A 14,560-nucleotide genomic window follows, 5' to 3' on the forward strand; every position below is an offset into this window, starting at 1 on the left:
AGAGGATGAGAGAGATGGGAGAGAGAGAGAGAGGAAGAGAGTATGAAAATGACTTAAAGCTCATAATTCTACTTTAGGTTTTTAAAAATGACGAAAAGAAGTCATGATGCATGCATAATATCTTATGATTATAATCCTAATGTGTGTTCCAAACGGTTAAGCATAATGCATCATTTTAAAAATTTATAATTAGGTACATAACAAGCTATCTAAGTGGGCCTAGAATTCTTGAAATTATTGAGGGATCCAGTCAAGTCCCTGCTTTGGAAGTTTACCCAAAACTCAAGGGAGAAACATGGTTCTTTCTTTGCCTTTCCATCAAAGCTCATTTTATTGTCAGTTCATGACTTCACTCTCATCTGTTTTACTTATAGGAATGCTAATTTGAGCACCTCACACATGGAATCAAGCCATACTTATAGGATCCTACATTTTCTACTGATGTTTCGCAGTTTCTTTTATTCGAAGATAAACCAATGCCACCATAGCAATCATTAGTTTGCAAGAATATTTGTATATATACATATGACATATACAGAACAAAGTATATATCAGCCTAAGAGTACTTTTATAATTATTGTGTATATAATACATCATCTCACCCTAATTAAGGTTATTGAGCATTCTACAAAACTATACTCTTTCTCATCTCATGAAGTTCTACCCACATGGCTTAGTCAACGAAAAAATAAATAAAAAATGCTAGGATGAGCTTGCTCTTGCAGTCCTTATCATATCTTTTGCCTTCTAAATGTAGCACAGCCACATTTGTCATTATTTGGACTACTGAGTTGAAAAGAATTTTCCAGCTATAGAGAAGAGAACAATCAAAAGCTTTCATATGGTCCACACAGCAATCGTAGGGCCACGGTAACAATTGCCTAATGTACACATCACACCACGTGCATTGTCCAGTGGAGATGGGATACCCTGCCCACTAGGGTGGTCAGACAGCGACTTGATGGTTTATTATTTTCTATTGTTAACATCAAGAAGTAAACTTATCTTGGATGGATCAAAATTACTAAATATATGGAAGAAGAAAAGGTAAAGTAGATAAAATTATGGGTTTGCTAACCAGATAAGCCATTAGCAGTACCACCAGGCAATTGATGGTTTGGCTCAACATTAAGTGTGGCCCACCTAGTGAGTAAATCAAATTGATTTTCAAGAAGGGTGATCTTCATGGTGGGGTCTACTTTTTTTCATGGCATAGATACCCCGCACAATTGTCATGCTAGTCCAAAAGTTGGTAAGTCACCCAAAGTTGTAGTGATCTGTTCTGGCATGAAAAATGATTTGATGGTAACTTCAATGTGCATTTAGAAGTTTTATGGAATTAAAAATTTGCCCACCTGATTAATGGATTGGATTATCCCTCTCTGCTGGCCCCGCATAATGATTGGATCTTGCACACGTGTGCTGTGATTTGGGGAGGTAATGGGTCAGGTTTAGACTGGGCACAAAGCCTGACCTTCACTACGCCAAATTGGCCAATTTGCGACGTACTTTTGCGACGGACTTCGTCCGTCGTTAAAATCTATTGGTTTAACGACGGATTTCATCCGTCGCTAACAGAAAAAGTCCGTCGCTAACCCCGTGTTTGTCGAAAATTCGTAGTTTGAACGTCGCTAAATTTAGCGACGGACCAAAATCCGTCGCTAAAATCTGATTTACGACGTATTTACGACGGATTTTGATCCGTCGTTAATAGGCGACGGTCGAAATCCGTCGCAAAATTCGCCTTTATGACCGCCCTAAATTCCCGCCCAAAACACCAAATGGCGCGCTTTTCAGTTGCTTTTGCGACGGATCATGGTCCGTCGTAAAAGGGCTTTTGCCTTAACATTAATATTTTTCATTTTTTTAAGAATATGGAAAATTAAGTTTTTTTATAGTCTAATAATTGTTTTTTAATAGAATTTCGGTGGTTTAATTGTACATATTTGTATCTAAGATTATTTTTTAACAATTGATTGAATGCAAAAAGAAAATTTATTCTATTTTTATATCAATTGAGTGGAATTTTTATTTTTATTTTTTAATTTAAAATTAATATTTAAATGGTTTGTAATATAACATGAAAAAGAATATTGAGAAGTCAAAAAAATTTAATAATGTTTGAGAAAAAGAATAGATTTTGAAAAAATAAAAATCGTAATTTAATAAAAATCTATTTTGTGGGAACAAAAAAGAATTTTGAATAAAATTGATAAATTTGAAAACAAAAAGCATTTGATTTTGAGAAAAAATAATATCCTAAAAAAAAAATTAAAAATATTTTTAAAAATGTGAAAATTTTCACAATGTTGAAAAATGAAAATATTTTAAAAAAGAAAATGAGAGTTTGAAATTTGAAAATTAAATTTAAATGTGAAATTTTATTTTATTTTCACTCAAAATAAAATTTGAGTGAAAAATAAAATAAAATGATATTAAAAAATCGATACTTTATCAAAAAACAAACATTTTGAAACAAAAAATAAATAAGTTGAATAATTTTGTGATTTTGAAAATTAATTAAAAATGTTCAACATTCGAAATTTAAAAAAAAAAAGTTATTTATAAAAGCACTAAGATTTTGAAAAAATATATATATTTTAAAAAATTGAAAAGTTGAAAACAACATGATGCTTTTGAAGAAAAAAAAATCGGCATTTTGGAATTTTTGGGAAAAAATAAAAATTATTTTGAAAATAAAAATTCAAAATTTGTATTTTTATTTATTTTTTGAAATATTTTATAATAAAAATGATATTTTGTTAAAAGTTTTGAAAGAAAAATTAAGAGTAAAAAAATATACATTTTGAAAAAAAAAATGTTATTTTTAAATAGAAATTGAAATTTATTTGTGAAAAAAAAATTAATAAATTATTAGGCACATCCACTAATTGAACATTTAACCGTTTTCAGATAATCGAATTAGTCCAGCTTGAAGAGTAAATAACTTCATATGTTTAAATCAAATTTCACTTAAATTGTTGATTAATCTTGTATGCCCATTGTCTTTCTCACATGTAGTTAGCCTGATTGGGGTGAGTAACTAGTTAAATTGAGGGTATTAATTAGTAAAATAGAGTGAATGGGCTAGACGTAAAATGGGCTAAATATTGTTGTCAAAATTGTGACCCAACTTATTAACCCTGTGAGAACCTAAGAATTGATGTTAATAAGTTTTGTGGGCCCCATCATGATGTGTGTCGAACATCAACACCATGCATTTAATGTGTCTCCTTTAGGTTATGAGATATCTCAAAAATCATCCGTAAACGAAACTCAAGTGGGCCATACCATCTAAAACCATGTCAAGACACCTTAAAAAATATAAAAGCACTTAGTGGGGCGCACATGAGTTTTGGATGAGGCTAAAACTTGGTCTGACCCCTTATCCAAGTGGGACACACATAATGAGTGGGTTGGATATGTGAATCACATTTAGGCAGGCCCAATATATGATATATGATTATGAATGTTTTAAGGAAACCCCTCTCCACTATATTATGTGGTGTAGCCCACCTAAGTCATGGATTGACTTTATTTTTAAGCTCTTGGCCCACCCAAGTCATGGATTGACTTTCTCCATATCGTTCAACGCCTTTATCGGATCATTTTAAGATATTAACTAAAAAATAGGGCGGGTCCAAGGCTTAATTGGACTACAAAGTGGGGATTGAACGTCCGCCATTAAAAATAACATTCATAGAAGTTTTGGATCAAGCTGATGTTTGTGTTTTCTTTTCATTTATATCTTTTTGATATTCTGAATATATATATTGTTTTTATATTATATGAGTGATTTTTTTTTTTTATTTTTTATAATTAAAAAGTAATATATTTAAATGATTTGTAATATCACATGAAAAAGAATATTGGGAAGTTGAAAATTTTTAACAACGTTTGAGAAAAATTTTGAAAACAAAATGATGCTTTTGATGAAAAAAATCAGCATTTTGAAATTATTGAGAAAATTTTATTGAAAATTCGGGATCAACCCACCTCGTTCATCCATTTTTCGAGATCATTTTAGAAATTTTTCAAAAAATAATCATATCGAAAGATTAAATGGACCACATTACAAATAAGGGCAACAGATTGGCTACTCCCCCTGACACCATCCAATGATTGGTGGTTAGTGCTCTGCGGGCCCCACCATAATGTATGTGTTTAATCTATGCCATCCATCGATTTTTAAAGATCATTTTATGGCATGAGACAAAAAATGAGGCATATCCTAATATGAAATAGACCACATTATAGGAAACAGTGTTGAATGAGCGTCAATCGTTTAAAACATTTTGGAGGCCATAAAAGTTTTGGATCGAGATGATTTTTGTTTTTCCCCTTCATCTAGGCCCGTATGACCTAATAAACAGACTGGATGTCAAATAAACAATACAATTGACCTTACGACGATTTTAAAAATGGATAACCAATCACTATTGCTTTCATGTGGTATAGTCCACCAGATCTTTGAATATGTTTCATTTTTGGGCTCATATCCAACAATGAGTTGGCAAAATAAATGGATCATATGGATATACAATATATAAATCAAAGTGGGCCCACATCTACCCCATCAATCAGATGCACCATTCCTTGGTGGGCCTAAGGCTTAAAAATCAAGTCAATCTGTGACTTTTTTGGGCCACACCACATACAAAAGTTGAGAGGGGTTACCCTCCATTAAAATATTCATAATCATTTGTTAGGCCCACCGAGATGGGGTTCACAAATCTAGCCCATCCATCATGTGTGTCCCACTTGGATGAGGAGTCAGATCAAGTTTCATATGCATAAAAATTTCAGGTGGGCCCCACCAAGTGCTTTTATATGTTTTAGGCATTTCTTCACATGATTTTAGATGGTATGGCCCACCCAAGTTCCGTATACGGCTGACTTTTGGGATATCCCATAATTTAAAGGGGCCCCATCAAGTGCACGGTGTTGATGTTTGACACATGTCATGGTGGGGCCCACACAGCTTGACCTTTGTGTTTAATCCATGTCATCCCCATGAGGTCAAGCTGTGTGGGCCCCACCATGACATGTGCCAAACATCAACACCATGCATTTAATGGGTCCCCTTTAAATTATGGGATATCCCAAAAATCAAATGTATACGGAACTCCGGTGGGCCATACCATCTAAAATCATGTGAAGACATGCTTAAAACATATAAAAGCACTTGGTGGGCCCCCCTGAAATTTGGATGCATCTGAAACTTAGTATGACCCCTCATCCAAGTGGCACACACATAATGGATGGGCTGGATTTGTGGACCACATCTCGGTGGGCCTAAAAAATAATTATGAATGTTTTAATGGAGGGTAACCCCTCTCAACTTTTGTATGTGGTGTGGCTCATACGAGTCATTGATTGATTTTATTTTAAATCCCTGGGCCCACCATGGGATGGTGCATCTGACTGATGGGGTAGATTTTTGACACGCACCATGTTGGGGCCCACGGAGCCATACCAGACGCCGGCCTAAATTTGGGCGCGCGCTCAAAAACAGAGCCACGCCCAAAAAAAACCCCAAATCCCAAATCTGCTCTCTCTCTCTCTCTCTCTCTCTCTCTCATTACATCTACCTACAACAAGAACGATGATTCTCGAGCCTTTCATCCAATCAATCTTTCAACGATCAGAGTTTGCAAGCTTGGAGCGGTTGGCGCTATGATCTGGTCCTTATTTTGAGGGATTTTTTAGTTTTTGTGGTTTTTCTTAGGGTCAGAACTGGTTTTGGAGCTGGATTTAAGGTTTTTGTTGTGAACAGTATAGAGAGGGTTTTAGGGACCTGGAGATCTAATTCTCGTCTGGTTGATTTGATTTTGGTAGGAATCGTCGTGGAGATTCTGGCGTCAGTGAGCGGTTAGGATTATGCAGCAACAAGGAGGATCGGTTTAGGTATTTTTGTAATTTATTGGGAATTTTTTTGTTGTAGCTAGTGCACCCTTTCATTTACTTCTCTACGTATTTCATATTTCTCCATAGGGGGGTTGATTGTTGGAGTTAGAACCCCTTCAGTTTGGGAACACTCATCATTTGTTTCTTTGAGTTTTTAGGACATTGCCAGCAAGCGCTCGGAAAGATTTTTTGGTGGTTGTACTTTCAAATGCACCGTAACTTTCCTGGTCCATGTAATTTTCAAGAAGAAAATTGGGTGCATGCACCTGGTAGGGTCTTTTCTTCAGTAACTTCTTTAACCATACTACTAATGATGGGAAGATTCATACACTTGGTTTTGTTGTTTCTTGTTGAGCAGCATTGAAAAAATCAGAGGAAATACATGCATAAATATATCAGAGTTTTTTTCTCTGTTTTTTTTGGCAATATGAAACGTTGGTTTTGGTTGTTTTTCAAAGCAATGGTACACACCAGTTGTTTGATCGAGTGCTTCATAGAGTTTTGGAAGTTGGTTTTTGTCCTGATGTCGGGATTTGATAGTTTGTTCATTGAAATTGAAAGATACATACAGGTTCTGGATGTAAATCTATATGAAGCACCATTCAGTCAGCTGTTGCTGCACTGATCTTAGATAGAAATCTTGATTCTTGGAAATTAGGTTGGAACATTTAGCCTCTCCATTGTATATTGTCTACATTCCCTCATTGCTTCCTTTCCTCTGTTTTCTCAATAAAATTTCATTAAATTTTCATTGAAAGATAACCATTTTTAGGTTGTGTATGGTGCAACTCATTGTATCTATAGAAGAATCGTATATATTAACAATATTTAAAAAATATATAGTTCATTTGGATTGTGCCCAAGAGAATCAAGTTGGAAGTGTGTTGTTCAGTCAAATGGGAAATGTCAAAAACTAATAATTTTTAGTAGTGTTTGTAATGAGGAAGAAGCCCTTCAACTCTAATTGAAGTGGAAGTATGGAGTGACCCTTCTGGACAGATTGGATACCTTTTATACATAATGGTGGTATCCACATGTGAGCAAAAACTGAACGCCTCAAGATGAGGGTATTGTTGTGTTATTTTTCTGTGAAAGAAATATCACATCCTGTGACGTAAGGGACCAATGCAATGGGTAGTTCTTCGTTATTTCACGTTACTGGGAAACATTAATAACTTTCATCTTCTCCACTTGAAACAATGGTTGTAATTCAATTCACTTGTGCTTCTAAAAACCGCCTAATTAATGGTTTTGGAATTTGTTTTTGGGCATCTGAGTTTCTTCCATGAAAGTGTTGCTTCTACAAATCTAATCACTCAAAGAATGTTGCACACTCCAGTTTTACTCATGATACGAGTTTTACACAATTATCTCCAAGAAAACGAGGTTGTTTTGTTCCCTGATGTACTGATTTCACCTTCCTTGGATGATGATAGGTTTTCTATATGCATCAGCATCAGCATAACAATAATATATGTTTCAACACTATCACATAGTCATATATAGCACCATGTCGGATTTTCCAACAGTGACAGGTTTAATTGTCTGGTACAATTACATGTTTTTGTGCCTATGTTACTTTGAAGATGACTCCTTTCTAGTATTATCTTAAATGAACCCATTCTTTTTCATCACGAGTATATATAAATACTTCTAACGTTGATGACTATCTTGTGGAATCAATAATTAGGCTAGCCACAGACTCCAATGCAGGAGAAGTTTATTACAGGTACTCAATTAGAACCAAGCATCATTTCATCCAATCCCCAATAAGAATTTCTGATTTTTCTTGGAAAATGTATTTTAACTTTAACAGTTGCCAGCTTATGTTGGAAAATGTTCTGTTTGAATTTTGAAATTTGATTTGGATACTACAATGGATGGCTCCATCTTACATGTGATTATATGGTAGGATGTTATTTTTCCACCTTATACACCGTTTCTAAGTCATTCTCTATATATCGGTATTTTGATTAAATAAATGAAGTTTGAAATTGTGTTGATTGGTGGCTCTCTCTATAATAATCTTATATTTTAGAATGGTATTTGGTGCTCTACTGATATCTGTCGAAGAAGACAGATTTTGCAATTTCTCATTTGGTAGAACTGATTGTTTGAATATCTTGCTTCCATACCAAGATTTCTCATTTTTCTGTTTCCCATTGTTTTTTGTGATTTTCACTTTGTACCTTCTTTGAATTCTTTTATAATAGTTAGCATGTTGGCAAACAGTTCTTTGTGGCATTGGCAATGGAATTCAGCTTAGTTCTAGATATAAGGCATTATATTGAATGGACAGTCAAATCTTGGTGTAAATATTTTTATAAGTTGATTTGTTCTTTCCTTTTTTTTTTCTTAGTGGCATTGGCAATGGAATTCTGCAGCATGGGATTTTGAACAACAGAAGGCATAAGGCAGGTCTTGACTAAGGTGAGTACTGCGGTTTTATCCTTGACAAGTTTTTTCTCAACACCACTTGACAGTTTCGTCCTCTTGAGTACTTGTCATTGCCTCTAGTGACTATTGTAGAAGTAAAGAAAAGGTGTTCACCTAAAAAAAAAATGGTTCTTATTAACCAATTTTATAAGACAAATATTGACTTGGCTAAGTTTTCATGGCCCGGTGGATTGGCCAAGTCAATGCAAAACTTGGCCGATTTTTTGTATAGGACTGATGCATAGTATGAATCAGCGGAGTGGTTGCAGGTTTACATATTTGGGGCTAGTGCTTTTTCAGGATGAGGAGTGGCTCGAGCTGTTAGTGAGGTTGTAGTTGACAATCCGGTCAAGTGAGATCTTACACATTTCATTCCATGTTAGCATTATGTTGCTGGTTGTATTTTATATTTGAATGTTGTTTATTTATTTATCTCTCTCTCTCTCTCTCTCATATATATATATATATATATATATATATATATATATATATATATATATATATATATATATATATATAGAAGCTGATAAAATAGACAAGACAGATTGTTATATGGGTGTCCCTTAACATATGGTGGAAGTGTCTTCTTACAGAGAAATTAGTGTTGAGGACCACCATCTATGTGATCTAAGATTCCCAACCAAAGGGAATTACATGAACATCTCTCTGATTGATTGTTGGGGTCACAACATGACAACCTCTCATGCATTTGGAGGCAAGATCATGTCCATAACATCTCGCTCTGATTTCAACTGTGGCCTATTTGCTGAGAACAGGAATGCTTTTTTTTGGGGGTGATGAAACTATGAGTGGGGTTTTGAGCTCGATTCCTAGACATGCAAGGTTTCAGATGATTTCAGCTAGTGAGTTTCTGTTCCTGCCCCTTTTTGTTTTTAATTTACAGGATGTTTCATCATTTCTTGAATTGCATTCTTTTCTTCTTCTTTTTTTTCTAGGAATGTTTTGAATTTCTTGAAAGTTGAAAATATTTGTTTCATCATTTCTTGTTTTTATTGTCTAAAACTAGGAGTGTCTTCCATAACAGCATGTCTAAAAGTTCAATGATGTATGTTCCAGATGGAGATGCTGGACTTGCTTCATATTCGAATTAGCTAGTATCCAGTTTCAAATATTCTCTTATTTACATAATCTCTCTTTTTTCAAATAATAAAATTTCAGAATAACACCCCAAGGTATTAGATAATGCCTCGTTGAATAGAGTGCCATGAGGTTTCAGTGGGTCATAGGGTTCAGGAATGTAGACTGTTGATATGATCGGACAACACTCTAGATGGCCTTGTGCCAAAATCTCATGTATCCAAAACTCTAAATAATTGTGTCTTCAGCCTTTTTTTTTTTTTTTAAGATGTGGTTGTATATTCCTTAAAGTTGCTGCAATTTTCCAGTTGTATTGAAGCTATGATAGGTGGATCCTTGTAGAAACAGGAGTGCAAGATACTTGAACAAGGAAAATGATAAGGGATCCACCTTTCCTTTTCCCAACATTTGAAATCCATACTTGCTTGGGGTATTTTTGCACCTTTTAATACAAGTTGGTTTTACAAACTCACGCATCTGATGGACAGGTTGGATTTCCTGCATACATCATGTGGGCCTCATATCTCCCTGGTACTACCATAACTTTACCGTTGTACCGGTGTCACTGGAGCGCACTTCTGTTTTTAACAGTGCATGGTTCCGATCGTGTGGCTCACCATGCCGATCTAGCATGGTGGGGCCTATCTATAATGTGGAGCTGTTTGTGGGCTTAGCAGAAGTATGTGTCCAATCTAGCATGGTGGGTCTAAAATAGTAACCTGTTGATTTACAGGAATCGTCAGGATCCGTTGGAAACATGTTCTCCTATCTACAGCAAAAGTAATATTAATGATGGGAAGGCAGCCAATGCAAGGTTGTTGAGGAGGCAATCAATGACCGGTGGATTGGACAGCTCTCGAAGATCTTCCCTAGGGGGGAAGTCAACTGATTCCTGTGAGTTATATAAATTCCTATAACAAATTAAAACTGCTGATAGCCATGTTTTTCTTAGTTTCCAGTCATGCTTTCATCTTATTTTGCTAATTCCCACACGTACCAATGATTCCCACACATCAAGAACATCCAGGCTGCCATCAGATGGACAAATGAGCGGCTACAATCTCATCATCTGCTGCACATCCACACGTGCCTGCATTGGCCATGTATGGAATTAGCAAAACAAGTCCTGTCATATACGACGTTTGCTATTATCCCAGGCTGGTAACTTAGCCCACAAACTCGACATAGGATGATTTTTGGGGCACCTCCTGTCCATTGTTGGATCCCCATTTGAACGAGTTGGATCCTCCTCCCAACCCATTTGAACGAGTTAGATCCTACACCCCTCCACAGGATAGGCATTGTGTGTGTGTGTGATGATCAATCACACTAACATTCTATGCATGCACAAGGAAAATGATAAGGGATCCACCTTTCCTTTTCCCAACATTTGAAATCCATGCTTGGGGTATTTTTGCACCTTTTAATACAAGTTGGTTTTACAAACTCAAGTACTTCCATTTACACTTGTCCTTTTGGTGATGCTGTTAATAAAGATAAACTATTGCAAATGGTGAGATTTGGTGCTGAGATGGTTTTCAGTTTAAGGATAGCACTATGAGAAAATACATGTTGATTTCCCTAATTTTGATATTTGAAGATGGGCACTATGAGTTGCTGCTAATGTATTTAATTCTTTCACAAGTTTTGTTTACTGTTTTGTGTGTCTATCATCTGTTTGCTTTATTTTCTTTTACAGGGTTTAGAAATCATATCACGACCTTATAATTGGTGGTAAAGAGTCTTCAATATATAAGGACTCTTCACATGGTAAGATGGCCAAGATTCTTCAATTGATAATCTCTCCATCTCACGTAATCTAGCACAATTGTGATCTAAAATTTAAAATGGCAAAAGATATTGTATATAGTTGTAAGGATTGTAATCATTCTCTTTATATAGATTAAGAAAATCTCTCTAAAAAGTACCTCTTAGAGAGTTATGAAAGTTGTTTGGTTGGGTCCTATTTTCTCTATATATCCATGTTAGTATGACCTTATGAACAAATTATATGACAAATAAACATCATGTGGGCCTCAGAAAGGTTTTGGCTTTCAACTGTTGAAGTCTGTTAGAACCATTATTTCATTTGGTGTGATCCACTTGAGCTTTAGATCTCTCTCTCTCTCTCTCTCTCTCTCTCTCTCTCTCTCTCTCTCTCTCTCTCTCTCTCTCTCTCTCTATTTTCTTATGCACTGAAATGAGCTGGCGGTACAAAATGGATGGCATGGATATGACATATTCATCACTGTGGGCTCTACAATTTTTATCAGTATAGAAATCCATGAATTCTCTATTTTAGAGGGAAGGATTCACATAGTTTTGGAGGCCAAAATTCTTACATCAAGCAAACAATGGTAAGAAACAAAGACGGTCCATTTATAAGTATATGTAGTGTAATTGAAAAAAATAAACAGCTCTTAAGTACCTTATTTCAAATTCATTCAAATATGTTACTAACAAAATTTGCCATTGAAAAAAAATAAAAAAAATCAGATATTCAAATGCATTCCAACACAAATTAGAGGTTCACTAGATTTCAAACTGATTTCCACTCGAATTAATTCAAACCTCTAAATGAATGATGAACATTTGCCTATGTCCATTAAATTAGAGGTTTGAAGGTTCAATAGCATTGTAGTTTCTTATTTCCTTTTTATTTTTCGGGGCAGTACTAAGATTTACAAGGCACATCAACCAAGGATTCAAAACCTATGTCATGTCTACATATTCAAATAGGTTTTTGTTTTTCTTCTTTTCCTTTTCCTTGCACATACCTCACATGTACCCATACACTCAAACCACAGTAGTGTGTACCCTGCACTCACACGAGTGTGAGATTTCACCACAATGGGTACTCGTGTTGAAACTCCGGTGAGTGAGTCTACCACTAAGGCATGAGTAAGAACATTATGTTAAAGAGGTTTAGAAATAAATTGATATTTTTGTTTTATTTCATCTAGGTCCACATGACCTTATAAGTTGGATGGCAAATAAACGTTACGATGGGCCTTACAAAAGTTTCAATGGTGATATTTTTGTTTTTCTTTCATTTACAAAAACCTTGTAAAGAGGTTGGATGGCAAATAAACATCGATGGGCCTTAGGAAAGTTTCAACAATGTACCTGCTTGGGCCTTGAACTTGCCCCTTTTGAGCTTATATCTTAACATGATATGGAAAAATGGATGGACGGTGTGGATAAGCCTATACACGATGATGGTCCCTTCAAAGCTCTGGCTTGTGCCGCGCTTAGGACAAGCAAGGGCAATACCCAAGCACCCAAATTCTAATATTTTGTTTTGTTAATTGGTTTCAGTTGATTAAACTATTCACTTTTCATGGATTTGAGCTGGTTATTTGTAGTACATGAAGGGTTGACTAAACTAAGCTTTTCTTGGATTGAATCTGGTTGTTTGTAATATATGCAGGAAGGGCTCAAAAGAAGGTTGAACAAGAGAAGTTAAGTAGCCAATTCAAGGTAAGGCATAGCCATCAGTTGAAGTTCCGGGTAATTTCTTTTGTATGGGTCCTAGTTTAGGGGGAAAAGTGTTTAGTTAGGAGGGAAAGTCAATTTTTGGAGTGGGCCACTTGGGTCGTTTCCTCTTTTATTGAATTGAGTTATTACCAATTTTGTGAATAGGATTCTTATCAAACAATAGTGTGAATTATTTTTGGAATGACTATCAGGTGCAAGATTAAAAAAATAAAAATAAAAATTTATTGATAAATTTTTTTATTTACAGATATTTTAGCGACGGACCAAATCCGTCGCTAATTTCTGAACATTTAAACTCAACGACGGATTCGAGGTCCGTCGCTTACTCATATTAGCGACGGATAATATCCGTCGCTAATTTCCGACCGTTGACAATCAACGACGGATTTAAGGTCCGTCGCTTACTGATATTAGCGACGGACCTTATCCGTCGCTAATGTTTTTAGTGACGACTAATTTTTTGAATATTATCGACGGATTTTTTTATTTTTTACGACGGATTTTATCCGTTGCTATGGTACGACGGACCTTGTCCGTTGCAGATTAGACGACGGATTTTATCCGTCAAGGGAAAAAAACGACCCAGTAAACAGCGACGGACCACGCGACGGACGAAGTCCGTCGTTTATTTGGTTTTACGACGGATTTGGTCCGTCGCAAAACAGCGATTTTGGCGTAGTGCTTGGCATGAGCATAGCACCACAAGCCCTAGTTCATTGCGATCTGATCCCGCCTAACCTGAAAAAGAAATACCTATTCCAAACGTTTACAAGGAGGGTCTCACATGCTAGAGAAATTAACATTGGAAGAATGAAAACTGGCTATTTAGGTGCAATATGCATGTATTGCCTATAACCTGTAATGGGAATGTATATTTATAGGATAAAATACTTGCTAATTAAGTCAGACCGGGCTGGGCTAGGTAGGATGGATCAGGGTCATATGACTTGAGCCCAAGCTGGATTGACTTGTCTAGGTCAGTTGCACTGGGTCGACCTAGACTGAGTCGAGTCTGATCCAGATGAACGGTTGTCAGCTCAGAAAATATGGGTGACTCGGCTTGACCAGCCAATTCACTCCCAAGTCTGCTTAGTTCCAACTTGACTCTGAGTCAAGCAGGTCAGCCAGAGTTGTCTCTTAAAACCATGATTACAATGTGGTTTCTGGCCTATGTTTCAGAAATCCCACAGATTTAGAAAATCCTGTGCATCACTTTTCTTAAATTGAATGCGGATAATGTTAACTATCTTTGTTTCAAACAATCCTTTGGATCGGATGTCTAAGATCATCTGATGGGTATGTATTTTGAACCATATAGCGCACGAAAAACTAGATATACGGTTCTTATTGATTCTTCATCTAATAGCATGTGCTGTGGAGAGATGAATCTACTGTATTCCCATGTCACTGGCTCTACCCTGTCAGCTTACTAGGAATTAATTTTCTCATTAGAGGATCACAAATGCAAGCTTGAGCACAAGCAGGACTCAAATCTGAGCCATGTGTCATTTGGCAGCCACCTTTAGATCAACCGGATTGAAGTTAGGTCAGCATAAGATAGCATTGAAATTCCCCACTCGTCTTTATTGATTGACGGCTGATATCATCCATGTTAGGGAAT

The 14,560-nt window shown here is 35.9% G+C and overlaps 1 protein-coding gene and 1 long non-coding RNA gene across 2 annotated transcripts in view; both read left to right on the forward strand.

Annotated features, from left to right (window-relative positions):
• Positions 1 to 14,560, forward strand: part of LOC131240557 (large ribosomal subunit protein eL37-like) — a 60,104-nt gene that overhangs the window by 20,132 nt on the left and 25,412 nt on the right. The window lies entirely within an intron of this gene.
• LOC131240559 (uncharacterized) lies at positions 5,607 to 8,789 on the forward strand. Its single transcript, XR_009168807.1, has 4 exons — positions 5,607 to 5,684; positions 5,839 to 5,907; positions 8,292 to 8,337; positions 8,613 to 8,789. It is a non-coding gene; the product is annotated as an uncharacterized LOC131240559 (long non-coding RNA).

This window comes from Magnolia sinica, chromosome 3, assembly GCF_029962835.1.
Source record: "Magnolia sinica isolate HGM2019 chromosome 3, MsV1, whole genome shotgun sequence".
Taxonomy (NCBI): domain Eukaryota; kingdom Viridiplantae; phylum Streptophyta; class Magnoliopsida; order Magnoliales; family Magnoliaceae; genus Magnolia; species Magnolia sinica.